This window comes from Xyrauchen texanus, chromosome 39 (genome assembly GCF_025860055.1).
Source record: "Xyrauchen texanus isolate HMW12.3.18 chromosome 39, RBS_HiC_50CHRs, whole genome shotgun sequence".
NCBI lineage: Eukaryota > Metazoa > Chordata > Actinopteri > Cypriniformes > Catostomidae > Xyrauchen > Xyrauchen texanus.
This window is the reverse complement of record NC_068314.1, coordinates 6,323,249-6,335,662: the sequence shown is the minus strand read 5'-3', so window position 1 is coordinate 6,335,662 and position 12,414 is coordinate 6,323,249.

The following is a 12,414-nucleotide window of genomic DNA, read 5'->3' as shown; positions in this document are numbered from 1 at the left end:
AATTTTATCCCAAACAGATGAGGGTTTTAAGGTTAATGCTCTATTGAGTTTTAATCAACAAAACCTACCTCTCTACTCTAAACCTTAAACCTAACTGATAGCTATCATGCCCCAGTGCAATCAGTTGAGCTGCCCCAGAATTTGATTATGCTTGTTAATGTAGTTAGTTATGTAATGTAAACGTTAAAATGTATATTCTAACAAGTCATACACTATGAAAAGTGTTTTTGTATTTCATAAGATAGCATTGTGCGAGGAATGGGGCAAAAGTGTTTATGAACTGATAATCTGCTGTTTTCTTGAGATTTGTGTGAAAGAGAGTAAAAGTCATCATTGTTGATGTTAGTGTTCATTTCACCAGCAAAGTGCAATGATTCGTAGAACGAGCCACGTATAAATAATTTAGCAAAAAATTTACGTATAGTAACGTGATTCTATAAGACCAGGTTTGATCTTCTTGCTAAAGAAAGAAGCACTAAATAGTTAAGTAAGGTGCAGCCTAAAAAATAAAAATGTTTATAATTGGCCTCAACAACAATATAACTAAAGGCCAAAATATACTTTGGGTGTCCACGTTGCGGATGGTGCTGTGCACCGTATGTATGATGCAAATTGCATCATCAGCATAGGCTTGACCACGCGTGACCCGCGTATGCTGTCCTTGGCTGTGCAAGTCTCACTGACGGATGCGCCTGCTATTGACTGTACTAAAAGAAAATCATTAAGAAGCTGTAATGGGTATGTGTCAAACGCGTTTGGCCAGGCGAGATCCGGAACGTGCAAAAATTAAGTATACCTGGGTCTTAATAGTAGTGTTGGATTCAAGTCCACCTTAGTCGAATCTGAGTCTTTAAACAATTGAGTCCGAGTTGAGTCAGAGTCCAAATGTGTCGAGTCGGACTCAAGACCGAGTCCATAACAGACTGAGTCCGAGTTGAGTCTGAAATTAATCTTTTCAAGTATCTGAATTAAAATTGTAACTGTAAACGCAACATTAATATTTTAAGCTTATTTTAAGCTCTACAACTAAGAAAAACTATTTGTCAATATAAATGCAAATAACAAATGATTAGTATACTGCTGAGGAAACTTCAAAGTGGATTCAGGATGAAAGCATATGCTTTTACATTTACATTTACGCATTTGGAAGACACTTTTATCCAAAGCAGCTTACAGAGCCTTTATTACAGGGACAATCCCCCCGGAGCAACCTGGAGTTAAGTGCCTTGCTCAAGGACACAGTGGTGGTGGCTGTGGGGATCGAATCAGCGAACTTCTGATTACCAGTTTACCAGTTATGTGCTTTAGACCACTACACCACCACCACTCTGCTTTTGGTGTATGAAGACAAAAAGTTCTGTTGACGTTTCAGTTATGTGTTGCTTTTCCCTCCACACAAACATACACCAAAGAAAGTTAAAGCTGCATTAGTCATTACAACCAGAGTTGTTGTTATTTCACATTTTAATTTAGTTTTGAATTCTACTTCATTTTCAATATGTCTGTTCAATATAGTTTAGTTTTATCTAAAATTATGGATGAAATACATTTAATGTGTTTAATACATTTAATAAATGGTAATATTAAAACATTTAATAATGCCCATAAAATGAAATGCAACAACAGAAAATAAAAACAGAAAAGATCACAAAGCATTAAAAGAATATTGATGTACTACATGTCACACTTTTCAGTCCTCCTGCTGTGTCCAGGTGTACCCTCATTCCCTAAAGCCAAGATACAATTTTTGACAAACTCACCCTGGGCTGACGTTTCTTTTCATATTATATTTAGTATGTATAATAAGTGAATAGAGACTTCTCCTCTCACTTGTGTTCCTCAAAGTATTTTCTGACTTTTGCCATTGAAGCAAGTGGCAGATTTACAGGTAACACACAGAGGTTGTGCTACAAATATGTCATATGAGTGAGCTGTACAATTTCCATCATGGTCTATTTCATCCATCATATTAGTATAAATGTCCCTGATACTTAGTAAATTTGAATTTGTCTCGATATAGTCAACATTTTCAGTTAGAAATGACTGCGTTGTAGGCTTGAGGCTGATAAAATGTGTTCAATTGAATAATTTGGGTTTAAAGTGTACGTTAATAATATTTCTGTATGAGAGTGGCAGAACATGTCGGGCGAATGTCGATCTCTGTCCCGCACACATGTATAGCACAGGCGCATGGGTGAGAGAGTTAAAAAAGTACTTTGAAAGAGTGTGCGCTTCTGCTCTCAGCCAGAATAAGCACACATAAGCACATATACATGTGAAAACTGATGCGCAGTATCAAATACACAGAATGCATGACTAACTAACTGTAGAGAGCACATCAATATGAAGACGAAGCCAAATCCCGGACATTTAGGGGCAATTTTGAAATCCAGGCTGGAGGCTTTTTTCAGGTCTGAAAAAGAGGACATGTCTGGGGAAATGAGGATGTATGGTTAACCGATGTTACATTATTTGTTTGTTTTGTTTGTTTTTCACTGCATCACAAATGCCATGGACTCGGGCAGACTCTTAAAAAAAAACCCAAGTCTGAAAAGCTCGAGTAAAAACGTAAGTCCCTGACAAGTCCAAGTTCATTAAAATGGACTTGTGACTCAGACTCGAGTCCGAACTCGAGTATACCAACTCTACTTAACAGTATTTGCATGCATCCATTTGGCTGACACTTTTATATAAAGTCATTTACAGTACTTTCAAGGTGTAATTTATTTTTTTCAGGGCCCAGTATAGTGTTGCTAGCTTCATGCTACCAGTTGATCGGATGAATTGAGAAACATAACAATCAAAACTAACCCTTTAATACATTGCAAAGTGAAAGAGAGGGATTTTCATAATGAAACATATGTGTAATTGAAAAGCAGAAGATACGCAGCTGGGCCTGTATGGACCCAAATTTATCTCTGTACACCCACAGCAAAAGAACAATGTTTTAGTTCAGATAAGCAAATAGTGACTACTCTAATACCTTAGTTTGGTTTATTGTGAAACGCTAACTCGCTGAAGGTGTTCGGATACATGTGTCGCATCTATGGGCTGTCTCCTTTGGTCACCACAAAGCAAATAAGAAACTCTTCAGGTGTGTAGGGTGCCCCATCTATCCATAAAACCTCAATGAATGTGTTGACAGCCTGTCCCGCTTACTAAGCGGCTAATCTCTGTGGCCTTGCTTCCATATCATGGATGCAGTACAACCATATCCAAACTTGTGATACCAGCATGCACTCCCAGTGCAGGTGGCTGGAAGATTTGTTTTTTGGACTGCATAGCTGAGGTTGATGGATTAAGTGTAGGGCCTGTTTATGGCCATATCCATATTATTTTGATATTCATGATCTCATGAGAGTCTGTACACCTGTGTACTCTGTTCTGGCTGATTACAGGGTATGGTATTTGGCCACATGGAAAGCACCTCCATAGTTTTAGTCATTGCATCACCATCGAGATATGTGGATACAAATTTAGATTCCTGACTGCCAGGCAGAGTGGGGTTCAAATCGGGCTAGAAGGCCTTATATATCACTTCATGATGGATGAGCCAGTGTAGAGGAATTCTCTGTGGTTCATACTAAAACAATGCTTTGCATTGAGGCGCTGCGCCATCCTGAAATATGAAGTCATTCATGTTGTTCACAATGGCAAACATCACTGCTTAACCGTGATTGGAAGGATTTGGGGGGTTTGAGACGAGTGCTGTTTGAAGAAAACAAAGAAAATCTAAGGTAAATATCACGTGTGAGCAGAGAATTTTTATTGCGCACAATTTCCATTCAAGCTCTGAAAATATTGTTTAATTAGAATACCTAAAATGTTATTTTATGTTATATAAAAAAAATATAATAATTTAAATGATTTCCACCATAGAATTCCTTTAAACACAATACAGAATTTGTTATGTGCTGGAAATTACTCTGTGGTTGGAATTTTCTTGACACAAAAATGACAAATCTCCTGTGATTCATGTATTGTTCATACAGTGTTGGATATTGGACATTGTTTTTCATTGCACTGCATCATTTACAACTTCAAATACAACTCGCTTTTGGCGCCACTCTGTGGACATTTCACCTGGAAACTAGATCTCACACATGCCCAGACGTTCAACAACATTTCTAGCTTAGGCCACTGGGGGGCAGTGATTTGAATTTTGGTAAGCGTAGACCAATATCAGCACCAGAACTTTTGACCTAGTGTTGCCGAATTCACAGTGTGATCAATCTAGATGGGTACCCAGCATTTATAAAACAGCTTTTTCTAAGCTGCTGATATGACTAGAGGCTTAACAAATTTGAATGCATGTCATTTTAACAAAGGTCAAAATTACTTTTTATTTCTTTAGGCATATAATTTATTTTATGGAGATGTAATTTTGTAATTAAATTACAGTACACCTTTAAAACATATTCTTATTCCATGTTGCTCCTCTTTTATTTATTTTTCATATGTATCCCCTTTTCTCTCCAATTTGGAATGCCCAATTCCCACTACTTAGTTGGTCCTCGTGGTGGCACGGTTACTCACCTCAATCCGGGTGGCGGAGGATATGTCTCAGTTGCCTCTGCTTCTGAGACAATAAATCAGTGCATATTATCACGTGGCTTGTTGTGCATGACACCGCGGAGACTCCGCATGTGGAGGCTCATGCTACTCACCACGATCCATGCACAACTTACCACGCTTCCCATTGAGAGCGAGAACCCCTAATCGCGACCACAAGGAGGTTATACCATGACTCTACCCTCCCTAGCAACCGGGCCAATTTGGTTGCTTAGGAGACCTGGCTGGAGTCACTCAGCATGCCCTGGATTCAAACTCACGACTCCAGGGGTGATAGTCAGCGACGTTGCAGCTTTTTTGATTTATGGACATTGTGGTTTTGTCACCTGGCAGTAATAGGTCCATTCCTTCCATTTGCATCAAAACACTGATTTACAGCAAACGCAGTACCAAATGAGATTAAAGCAGCAGTAAGGCATGCTGACTCAACATCAATCAAGGATTTGAAGTGTAGTTTCACATAATTTCCTGCACAAACTCTTTGAGCCACCATCAATAATATTATACTAAGGCTGCCCCACATGTATCAAAGGAAAAATAAACTTTGGTATGTGAATTGCATCAGTCTCTGCCAATGGTGTGAGCCTAGAGGAATTGAGATGTGGTGAACTAGTCGAGCAAAGTTGATTCCAGTTGAAGAAATACTTTTTAATAGACCACTATTTACAGTATAAAGGAACACTAAACAAGAATGATAAATACTTATTACTATGTGCTAGAACCTAGTGTTAGGGTAAAGTCTTTATGAAGGCTTTGTCATATAATTTCTTTATGGTTGGTAAAGAAAACAAAAGAAGGGCAGGCGGAGTACAGCAACTGTCATCACAAACAAGAAACATCTGTCTCATTTGTGTTACTTGTTTTCTTTTAATATGAGAAGTATGTTGGTGGAAATCTGTGAGTTTTGAAGAAGGCCTAGGAGTACAGAGAAACACTTTGTCTATTGCCCCCCTGGTATCACTCATGGAATCATTCTTGCAGACCTATAGTGAACTTGTGCCTTTCCAGAAATAACCTTCTTTATCCTTCAATGTACATAAATTACTAGAGACATTTGCATTCCTTCCATCCAATATTTGCTAACAAATATTACGAGTAGTGTAGTAAATTTTATATATATGTGTGTGTGTGTGTGTGTGTGTGTGTGTGTGTGTGTATATATATATATATATATATATATATATATATACACACACACACACACAGGATTGGGCAGTAATGGAATACATGTAACGGGATTACATGTTTAACCTGTTGATATGCATTTCCCCACATGCGGTGGTGACTTCACTCTGCTTACGTTTAATATATAATTTACCGTCTATAAATGTAATTAATGTTTACAAATTATAAATTTTTTCAAAGGTCTAAGGGTTCAACATTGATATCATGATAGCAATGCTCTAGAAACAGTGATTTAGTTATTTGTGCCAGGAGTACAAATGAAAACATGCAATATCAAAACGGGACTTCATACCTTTGTTATGAAAACATGATTGCCAGATCAATCCAGTTCGCCACACTTGGGTCAATTGTCCATGCCAAGCGTACATTGTAAAACATCCAATAGCACTTTTTGTGTCCATAAAAGTGATAAATCTGAGAAATATTTATATATTCTCCAGTGTTTACATGAGATCTCACCTGAAAGAATTACCCTTCATCATCGTTCTTCAACAAACTATGCAGTCTGAGCAGCATTCATGTTGTAAAACTGTATATTACCTTATATATTAGAGTCCTGTAAACAAAACGAGCATGTCTCAAGTCTATTTTTAAAAATGCGGCGTAGTTTTATTCATAATAGCCAAGCAGTACAGTCAGATTTTGTGTCTTCTTGAAAGGCTGAGCCTTCATTTTACTCTGTATGCTTCCAGCGATTTTACAGAGAAATAATCTTGTAGGAACCTCATTTTTTGTTAGATCATCTTCAAATTTGAAACATAACTTCTTTAGACTTGTGGCTTTGAGATTGTTGTATTTCTGGGTTGTCTTGGCACTTTTATTATTGTTTTTTTAGATTATAAATCATGTTCAGCACAAAATATTTCCATTACTATAAATGTCAGCTTCTCTAACTTTAAAAAATAACAACATGTATTAATTCTGAAACTTGGCAAATAAATCCCAAAGTGTCTTCTTTCAAAAGATACTACACCTGTGTCCATACTCCAATGGGTCCAGTAAATACAACCATTTAAGATCAGGTACGTCATTTTCATGGTTTGTGCTCAAAATGGGGGTCCGTATCAACAGGTTAAAATACAAAATATAAGTAACTGTAATACACTACAGTTACAATTTAAATCATGATATTATTTTGCAGCTTCCAGTTGGCCTTTATCCCTCTCTGGGGCTTGATTAGCCTGATTAGGGGTCAGGTGTGCATAATCACGACCCGGCCCCGCCCTCCGCCCTGTCGCATTCCTCCCTCATTCTCTCAGGCCGCGGAGCCTCTGGCATGACATACCCCCCTTCTTTCCCTGGGGAGGGGCGTGCCTTCCGCACCATCTGCTGGCAGGTCATCCCTGTGTACCTGGATGAGGGAGGGGACAAGGGGAGGGAAACAAAAAAGTGTGGCACCTACATGCCATTACGGGGATCGTGCCAAATTAATAAAACATAAAAAGAATGGGAAAGGCCAACATGGAGCGGCAGTGGAAGAGAGAGGAGAGAGAGAGAAAAAATAAACACTTACTCGCTTGTTCTCCGATACGCCATAGCTTGGTCCTCGGCCACTACTCCAACCTTTAATGGACGACAGCCGTGCCTCCCTGGATGGTACGGAACGCCCCGCTGCATCTCCCCCGCCCCTGGCAGCGGTTCTCCCGCTCCAGACTGTCGGCCAGGAGCCCCTCCCCACTTGCGGTCAACGGTCTCATACCCCGTCCTATTTCAGCGGCTGGTAGGGGTCTCCTCGGCCCCTGGCGGCGGCCCTGACTGCTCCAGGTGGTCAGTTAGGAGCCCCTTCTTCCTTCGTGATCGGCGGCCATTCGTCCACTCTCAGGCGGTTTGGAGCATAAGAAATAGAAATATACCTTGTGTAAATTGCCGGTTTCACGCTAAGCTAAAATTCAAATTCTATTTGCCATTTTACTTACATGTTACCAGGCACAATCATATCAAGAAAATTCACTTGAATCATAATTTCTTTTTTCTAGTAAAACCTTTGATATTATGATCATTTTTGTATTGTTTTCCTGTAAAAATATTTAATACTCTATTTCAGATCAATTTGATTTATATTGTTTTACAAACAACGTGTAAGATTTATTAGGTTTTTCAGAAAACGTTTTTTTAACATGTGTATTTTGTCTTACTCTACTGGCAGAATGTTTATAGCCAAAACAAGTAAAACAATCTACCAGTGCTAAAGAAGTAATCCAAAGTATTTAGAGTATGTCACTGACCTTGAATAATCTAAAGGAATACGTTGCAAATTACATATTACAACATGTATTCTGTAATCTGTAGTGGAAAATGTTTCAAAAGTAACCCTCTCAACCCTATGTGTGTGTGTGTGTGTGTGTGTGTGTGTGTGTGTGTGTGTGTGTGTATGTATGTATGTATATATATGCTTTCTATTAAAGTATAGTATCCTAAATAGTACTTTAGCATTGCTCTTCATTACTGGTCACAATCTATATTAATCATTAATCAATATAACAATTTTCACAACTGCAATAAAACAGCGTACACGCCAACTATTTGCCATTCACTTTTATGTCTAGGGCTAATCAAACAAATGTTCCTGTGATGACTTCAGAGACCAAAGTCATATTAAAAGTAGCTGAAAGGCTAAAGCTCCCGATCTTTGAGTTCCTTTATTGAATTGTAGGTTGATAATTATGTTATGTCCCTGGAAAAGCCTTTCCAAATATTAAATTACAGTGTGGTATTTTCCATCAAAGAGGCGGTGACAGGGCCATTCTGTTGACTGGATTAAATTTCTCATAGTGAAATGTCCCTCAAGCACATTTTAGATCTATTCTCATACACTGATTTTAACACATTCATGCCTTCTGCCCTACATATTTTTCCCTAAATAGCCATAGGAGATATTTCTTAAAAAGACAGGTTGTCTTGTCTTGCTTACAGTATGTTAAAGAAAAAGTTCACCCAAATATGAAAATTCTTGCATAACATTTATTTTAATGTCTTCCCAAGCTGTTTGACTTACTTTCTTATGTGTAACACAAACGGTGATGTTTTAATAAGCATCATGTCTTTTCAAAACTATGGCAGTTAGTGCCTCAGTTTATAACTCACTTTAAAAATGAACCAGACGTATCAAAAAATGTATTCATTCTATTCGTGCATCATTTTTATTGAAGTCTTCAAATAGCATACAATAGGTTTTGATGAGAAGAACACAGAATTTAAGTAATTTCTCAGCAACAAATGTAAAGCTAAAAACAACTAAAGTTCTTGTGCGAACAGATGTGCAACTGTGACCTCTTGTTGCACTCATGAACGCTAAAAAAATTACATATTATGGGTTGTTTCTCACCAAAACCAAATAATATGGTTTCATATGAGACAAGAGTGGCATGGGTTCTCCCCTTTTTTCTCCCAATTTGTAATGCCCAATTCCCAAGGCGCTCCAAGTCCTCATGTTGGCATAGTGACTCGCCTTAATACGGATGCCTCCACGTCTGAGACTGTCAACCCGCACATCACGTGGCCTGTTGAGTGCGTTACCACCATCCACCCATAACTCACCACGTACCCCACCTGGAGTGAACCACATTGTAGCGATCACGAGGAGGATACCCCATGTGACTCTACCCTCCCTAGCAACCAGGCCAATTTGGTTGCTTAGGAGACCTGGCTGGAGTCATTCGGCACACCCTGGGATTCAAACTAACGAACTTCAGGGTTGGTAGCCAGCGCCTTTACCACTGAGCTACCCTATGGGTTAAACTATGCCTTTAAAGTGTAACCATGATGCATCACTTTTTATGTAGCAAATCTGCACACATGGTTTCGAAATCAAGCAGCAAGAAAACAGCAGTGAATGAAAACAGTTGTGTTTTAGGCCCCAATATCCCCACTTCCACAAACACAGGATGTGCTGGATATCATGAGGATTTCTTCTTGATTTCTACAGCCAGCGTCTGTGCCCCCCACTTTAATTTCCCAGTTCGCAATAAAAGGCAAACCCTCATCTTTTTAAACTGCCTCTTCCTAAACACAGCTTATTAGTAACAGACCTTGGTATGACAAAACTAATTCAAGGAATATCAAGCAAGCCATGGAAGCAGACAATATAAAGTGTTTTGTTTTGCACTAATGTGAAATGTGAGTGCTCTCACGGTTTTCCCAACAACTAAAGCCAGAGGTGATTTGATGACATGTGGAACATAAATTAAGGGTGCAATTGTGTCAGCTCAGATGGAAAGAAACCTGAGGGTGTAAATCTACCCGTCTCACTGTTACAACAGCAATTAAAGGGATAGTTCACACACAATGAAAATTCTGTCATCAATTTTCTCACACGTATGTTGTAAGTTTGAAACAACAAGAAGATGAGCCAATGATGAAAGAATATACATTTTTGGGGACACTATCCATTTCAGTTATGCAACGTGTTTTAATCATTTATTTTCAATCTAATAACATTATTTTATTTTATGCCAGGGATTCTTGTACAGAATTGAGCTGTATTCAATTTCATGACTTTTTCTCTGCGCACAAAAGGAAGTTGCATTATTTTACCCTCAAATATAAGTGTAAAATGTGCTACTTAAAGGAATATTCCAGGTTCAATACAAGTTAAGCTCAATGATTGCATTTTTGGTTAGTTTTGATTACCGCAAATATTTATTTCGACTTGTCCCTTCCTTTCTTTTTACAGTGTGGCACTTGCAATGGAAATTATTGGTGCTAATTTTTGGCCTTTTGTTAAAAATTTAATATTATTTGAGCTATAAAGTTGTTTAAAGTTGTTTTGTTTTCTGTGCTAAAGTCATGTCAACACACAATGTTCACTTCTTGAGGCTATATTTTTTAAAATGATTGTGGTAATCAGCATTATGCCACAAATGCTGTCGATTGAGCTTCACTTGTATTGAACTTAGAATATTTCTTTAACAAAAGCTATTGGGCCATAGCTTAGGGCTGCTTATGAAAGTACCCTCTGGGGCCATTTTGTTGCAGCACCAAACCACACTTGCGCGTGTCCAATATCCTTCATTCCTGCCATTATTCCATGAATAGTTTCTATAAATATTTATTGTTCTTGGCGAGATAGCTATCTGGGTACAGTCTAGAGTGTGTTACTGAGCAGATGTGTGTAAGAGAGCGGGCTTAATGGTACACCAAGGGTACAAGTGCTGATACTCCAATTATCCATCTGACCCCTAAACAATAACAGGCCTTTAAACCGTGATAAACCATGAAAGAATTAGTCTTTTTGAACGAATCTTTTATGTGAATGAATCGTTCTTGTTCACCTCCATACGCTGACTCTTTTGGAAGCCAAAGAGTTCTACTGCCTTTCATGCCAGTAAAGACTGACTGTACCATGAGCCAACAGCATTTGAACGTGGGCTGTAAAGGAGCATCTTATTGGTTTCACCTGCTGAACAAATACGCCCCTTCACTGAACTAGTACTAGTTGGTAATTTATGTCTGAATGGGATAAGAGGTGTTGTTCATGAACAAACTGGTTGTACTGGTAAACTTGTTTGCAAACCAAATGAACGACCTCACTCAGTCATCTCTTTCGTGACTGAGAATCTGTTGAACGTGAGGCATGTAGTTCGTTCAGTTCAGCATGCGAGTCAGTCACGTTCAACAAGGAGAGAAATGGGTGAAATGCATAAAGATACGTTTATAGGTATGCACAAAACATAATCCCCAATTTCTGAATGTGTAAAAATGACTAAAGACATACAGTTAAAATGACTTGTGATTTATGAATGAAAATGTTGTGCTTTGATGAACAGTGGAAGATAACGGTTTGTCAATCTCATTAAACAAGAAAAGGGGCCGGATGAATTATGAATAAAAGTGAGTGATGACCACACATTACAATTTCAGACAAACGTTATTGAAACTCGTAATTATATTTTAGGCTAGTATTGTGGTTTTTTTTATAGCTTGATTCAAAGTCATACGCAGCAGTTTAGAACATGATAGATATGTTGTTATTTGGGGAAAGGCTTATGATGCTTTTTTATGAAGTCTCTTAGTAGAATTGTAGACATGAACATTCTAATAAAGGATCATTAGACTTGTTCTGGTTGTGAATTACTTATTTTGGTTCACTACAATTTCTTAAAAGATGGTCATTTGGCATCATCTAAAGGCGCAAAGTCGTAACTCGAAGAACTGGTCAATGAACATTGAACATCAGTGATAGAATCTGAATTAATCTTTTTGGTGAATGGAATCAAAACAATCGAGTCACCAAAATGAATCAAAATCACAATCACTAGTGCAAGATAACATTTGAAAACTAACATTTGAACTAGCAACTTTTAATGTTGTTAAATGTTTGAGGATTTATCAGAGGTTTTCTATGGTACTAAGTATGGTTAGCATTTTGATGTTATAATGAGCCTGTAACTATGACATTGCACTGTTACACCAGACTGATCAAACTGTGGATTCAGCAAAAGTACGTTGAATGTTTTGCTGCTGAAATTGGACTGTGCTCACCAAAATTTGAACCACTGCCCCCTGTGGCCGAATCTAGAATCGCTGTTGAATGTGTGAGCTCCAGTTTCCAGATGAAATATCAACAGAGTGCTGCCAAAAAGTTTTATTTTTAGTTTTTAATGATTTAATTAAATAAAGTGGAATGCTAATTTTTTTTAACCACACCCACTAAAACAA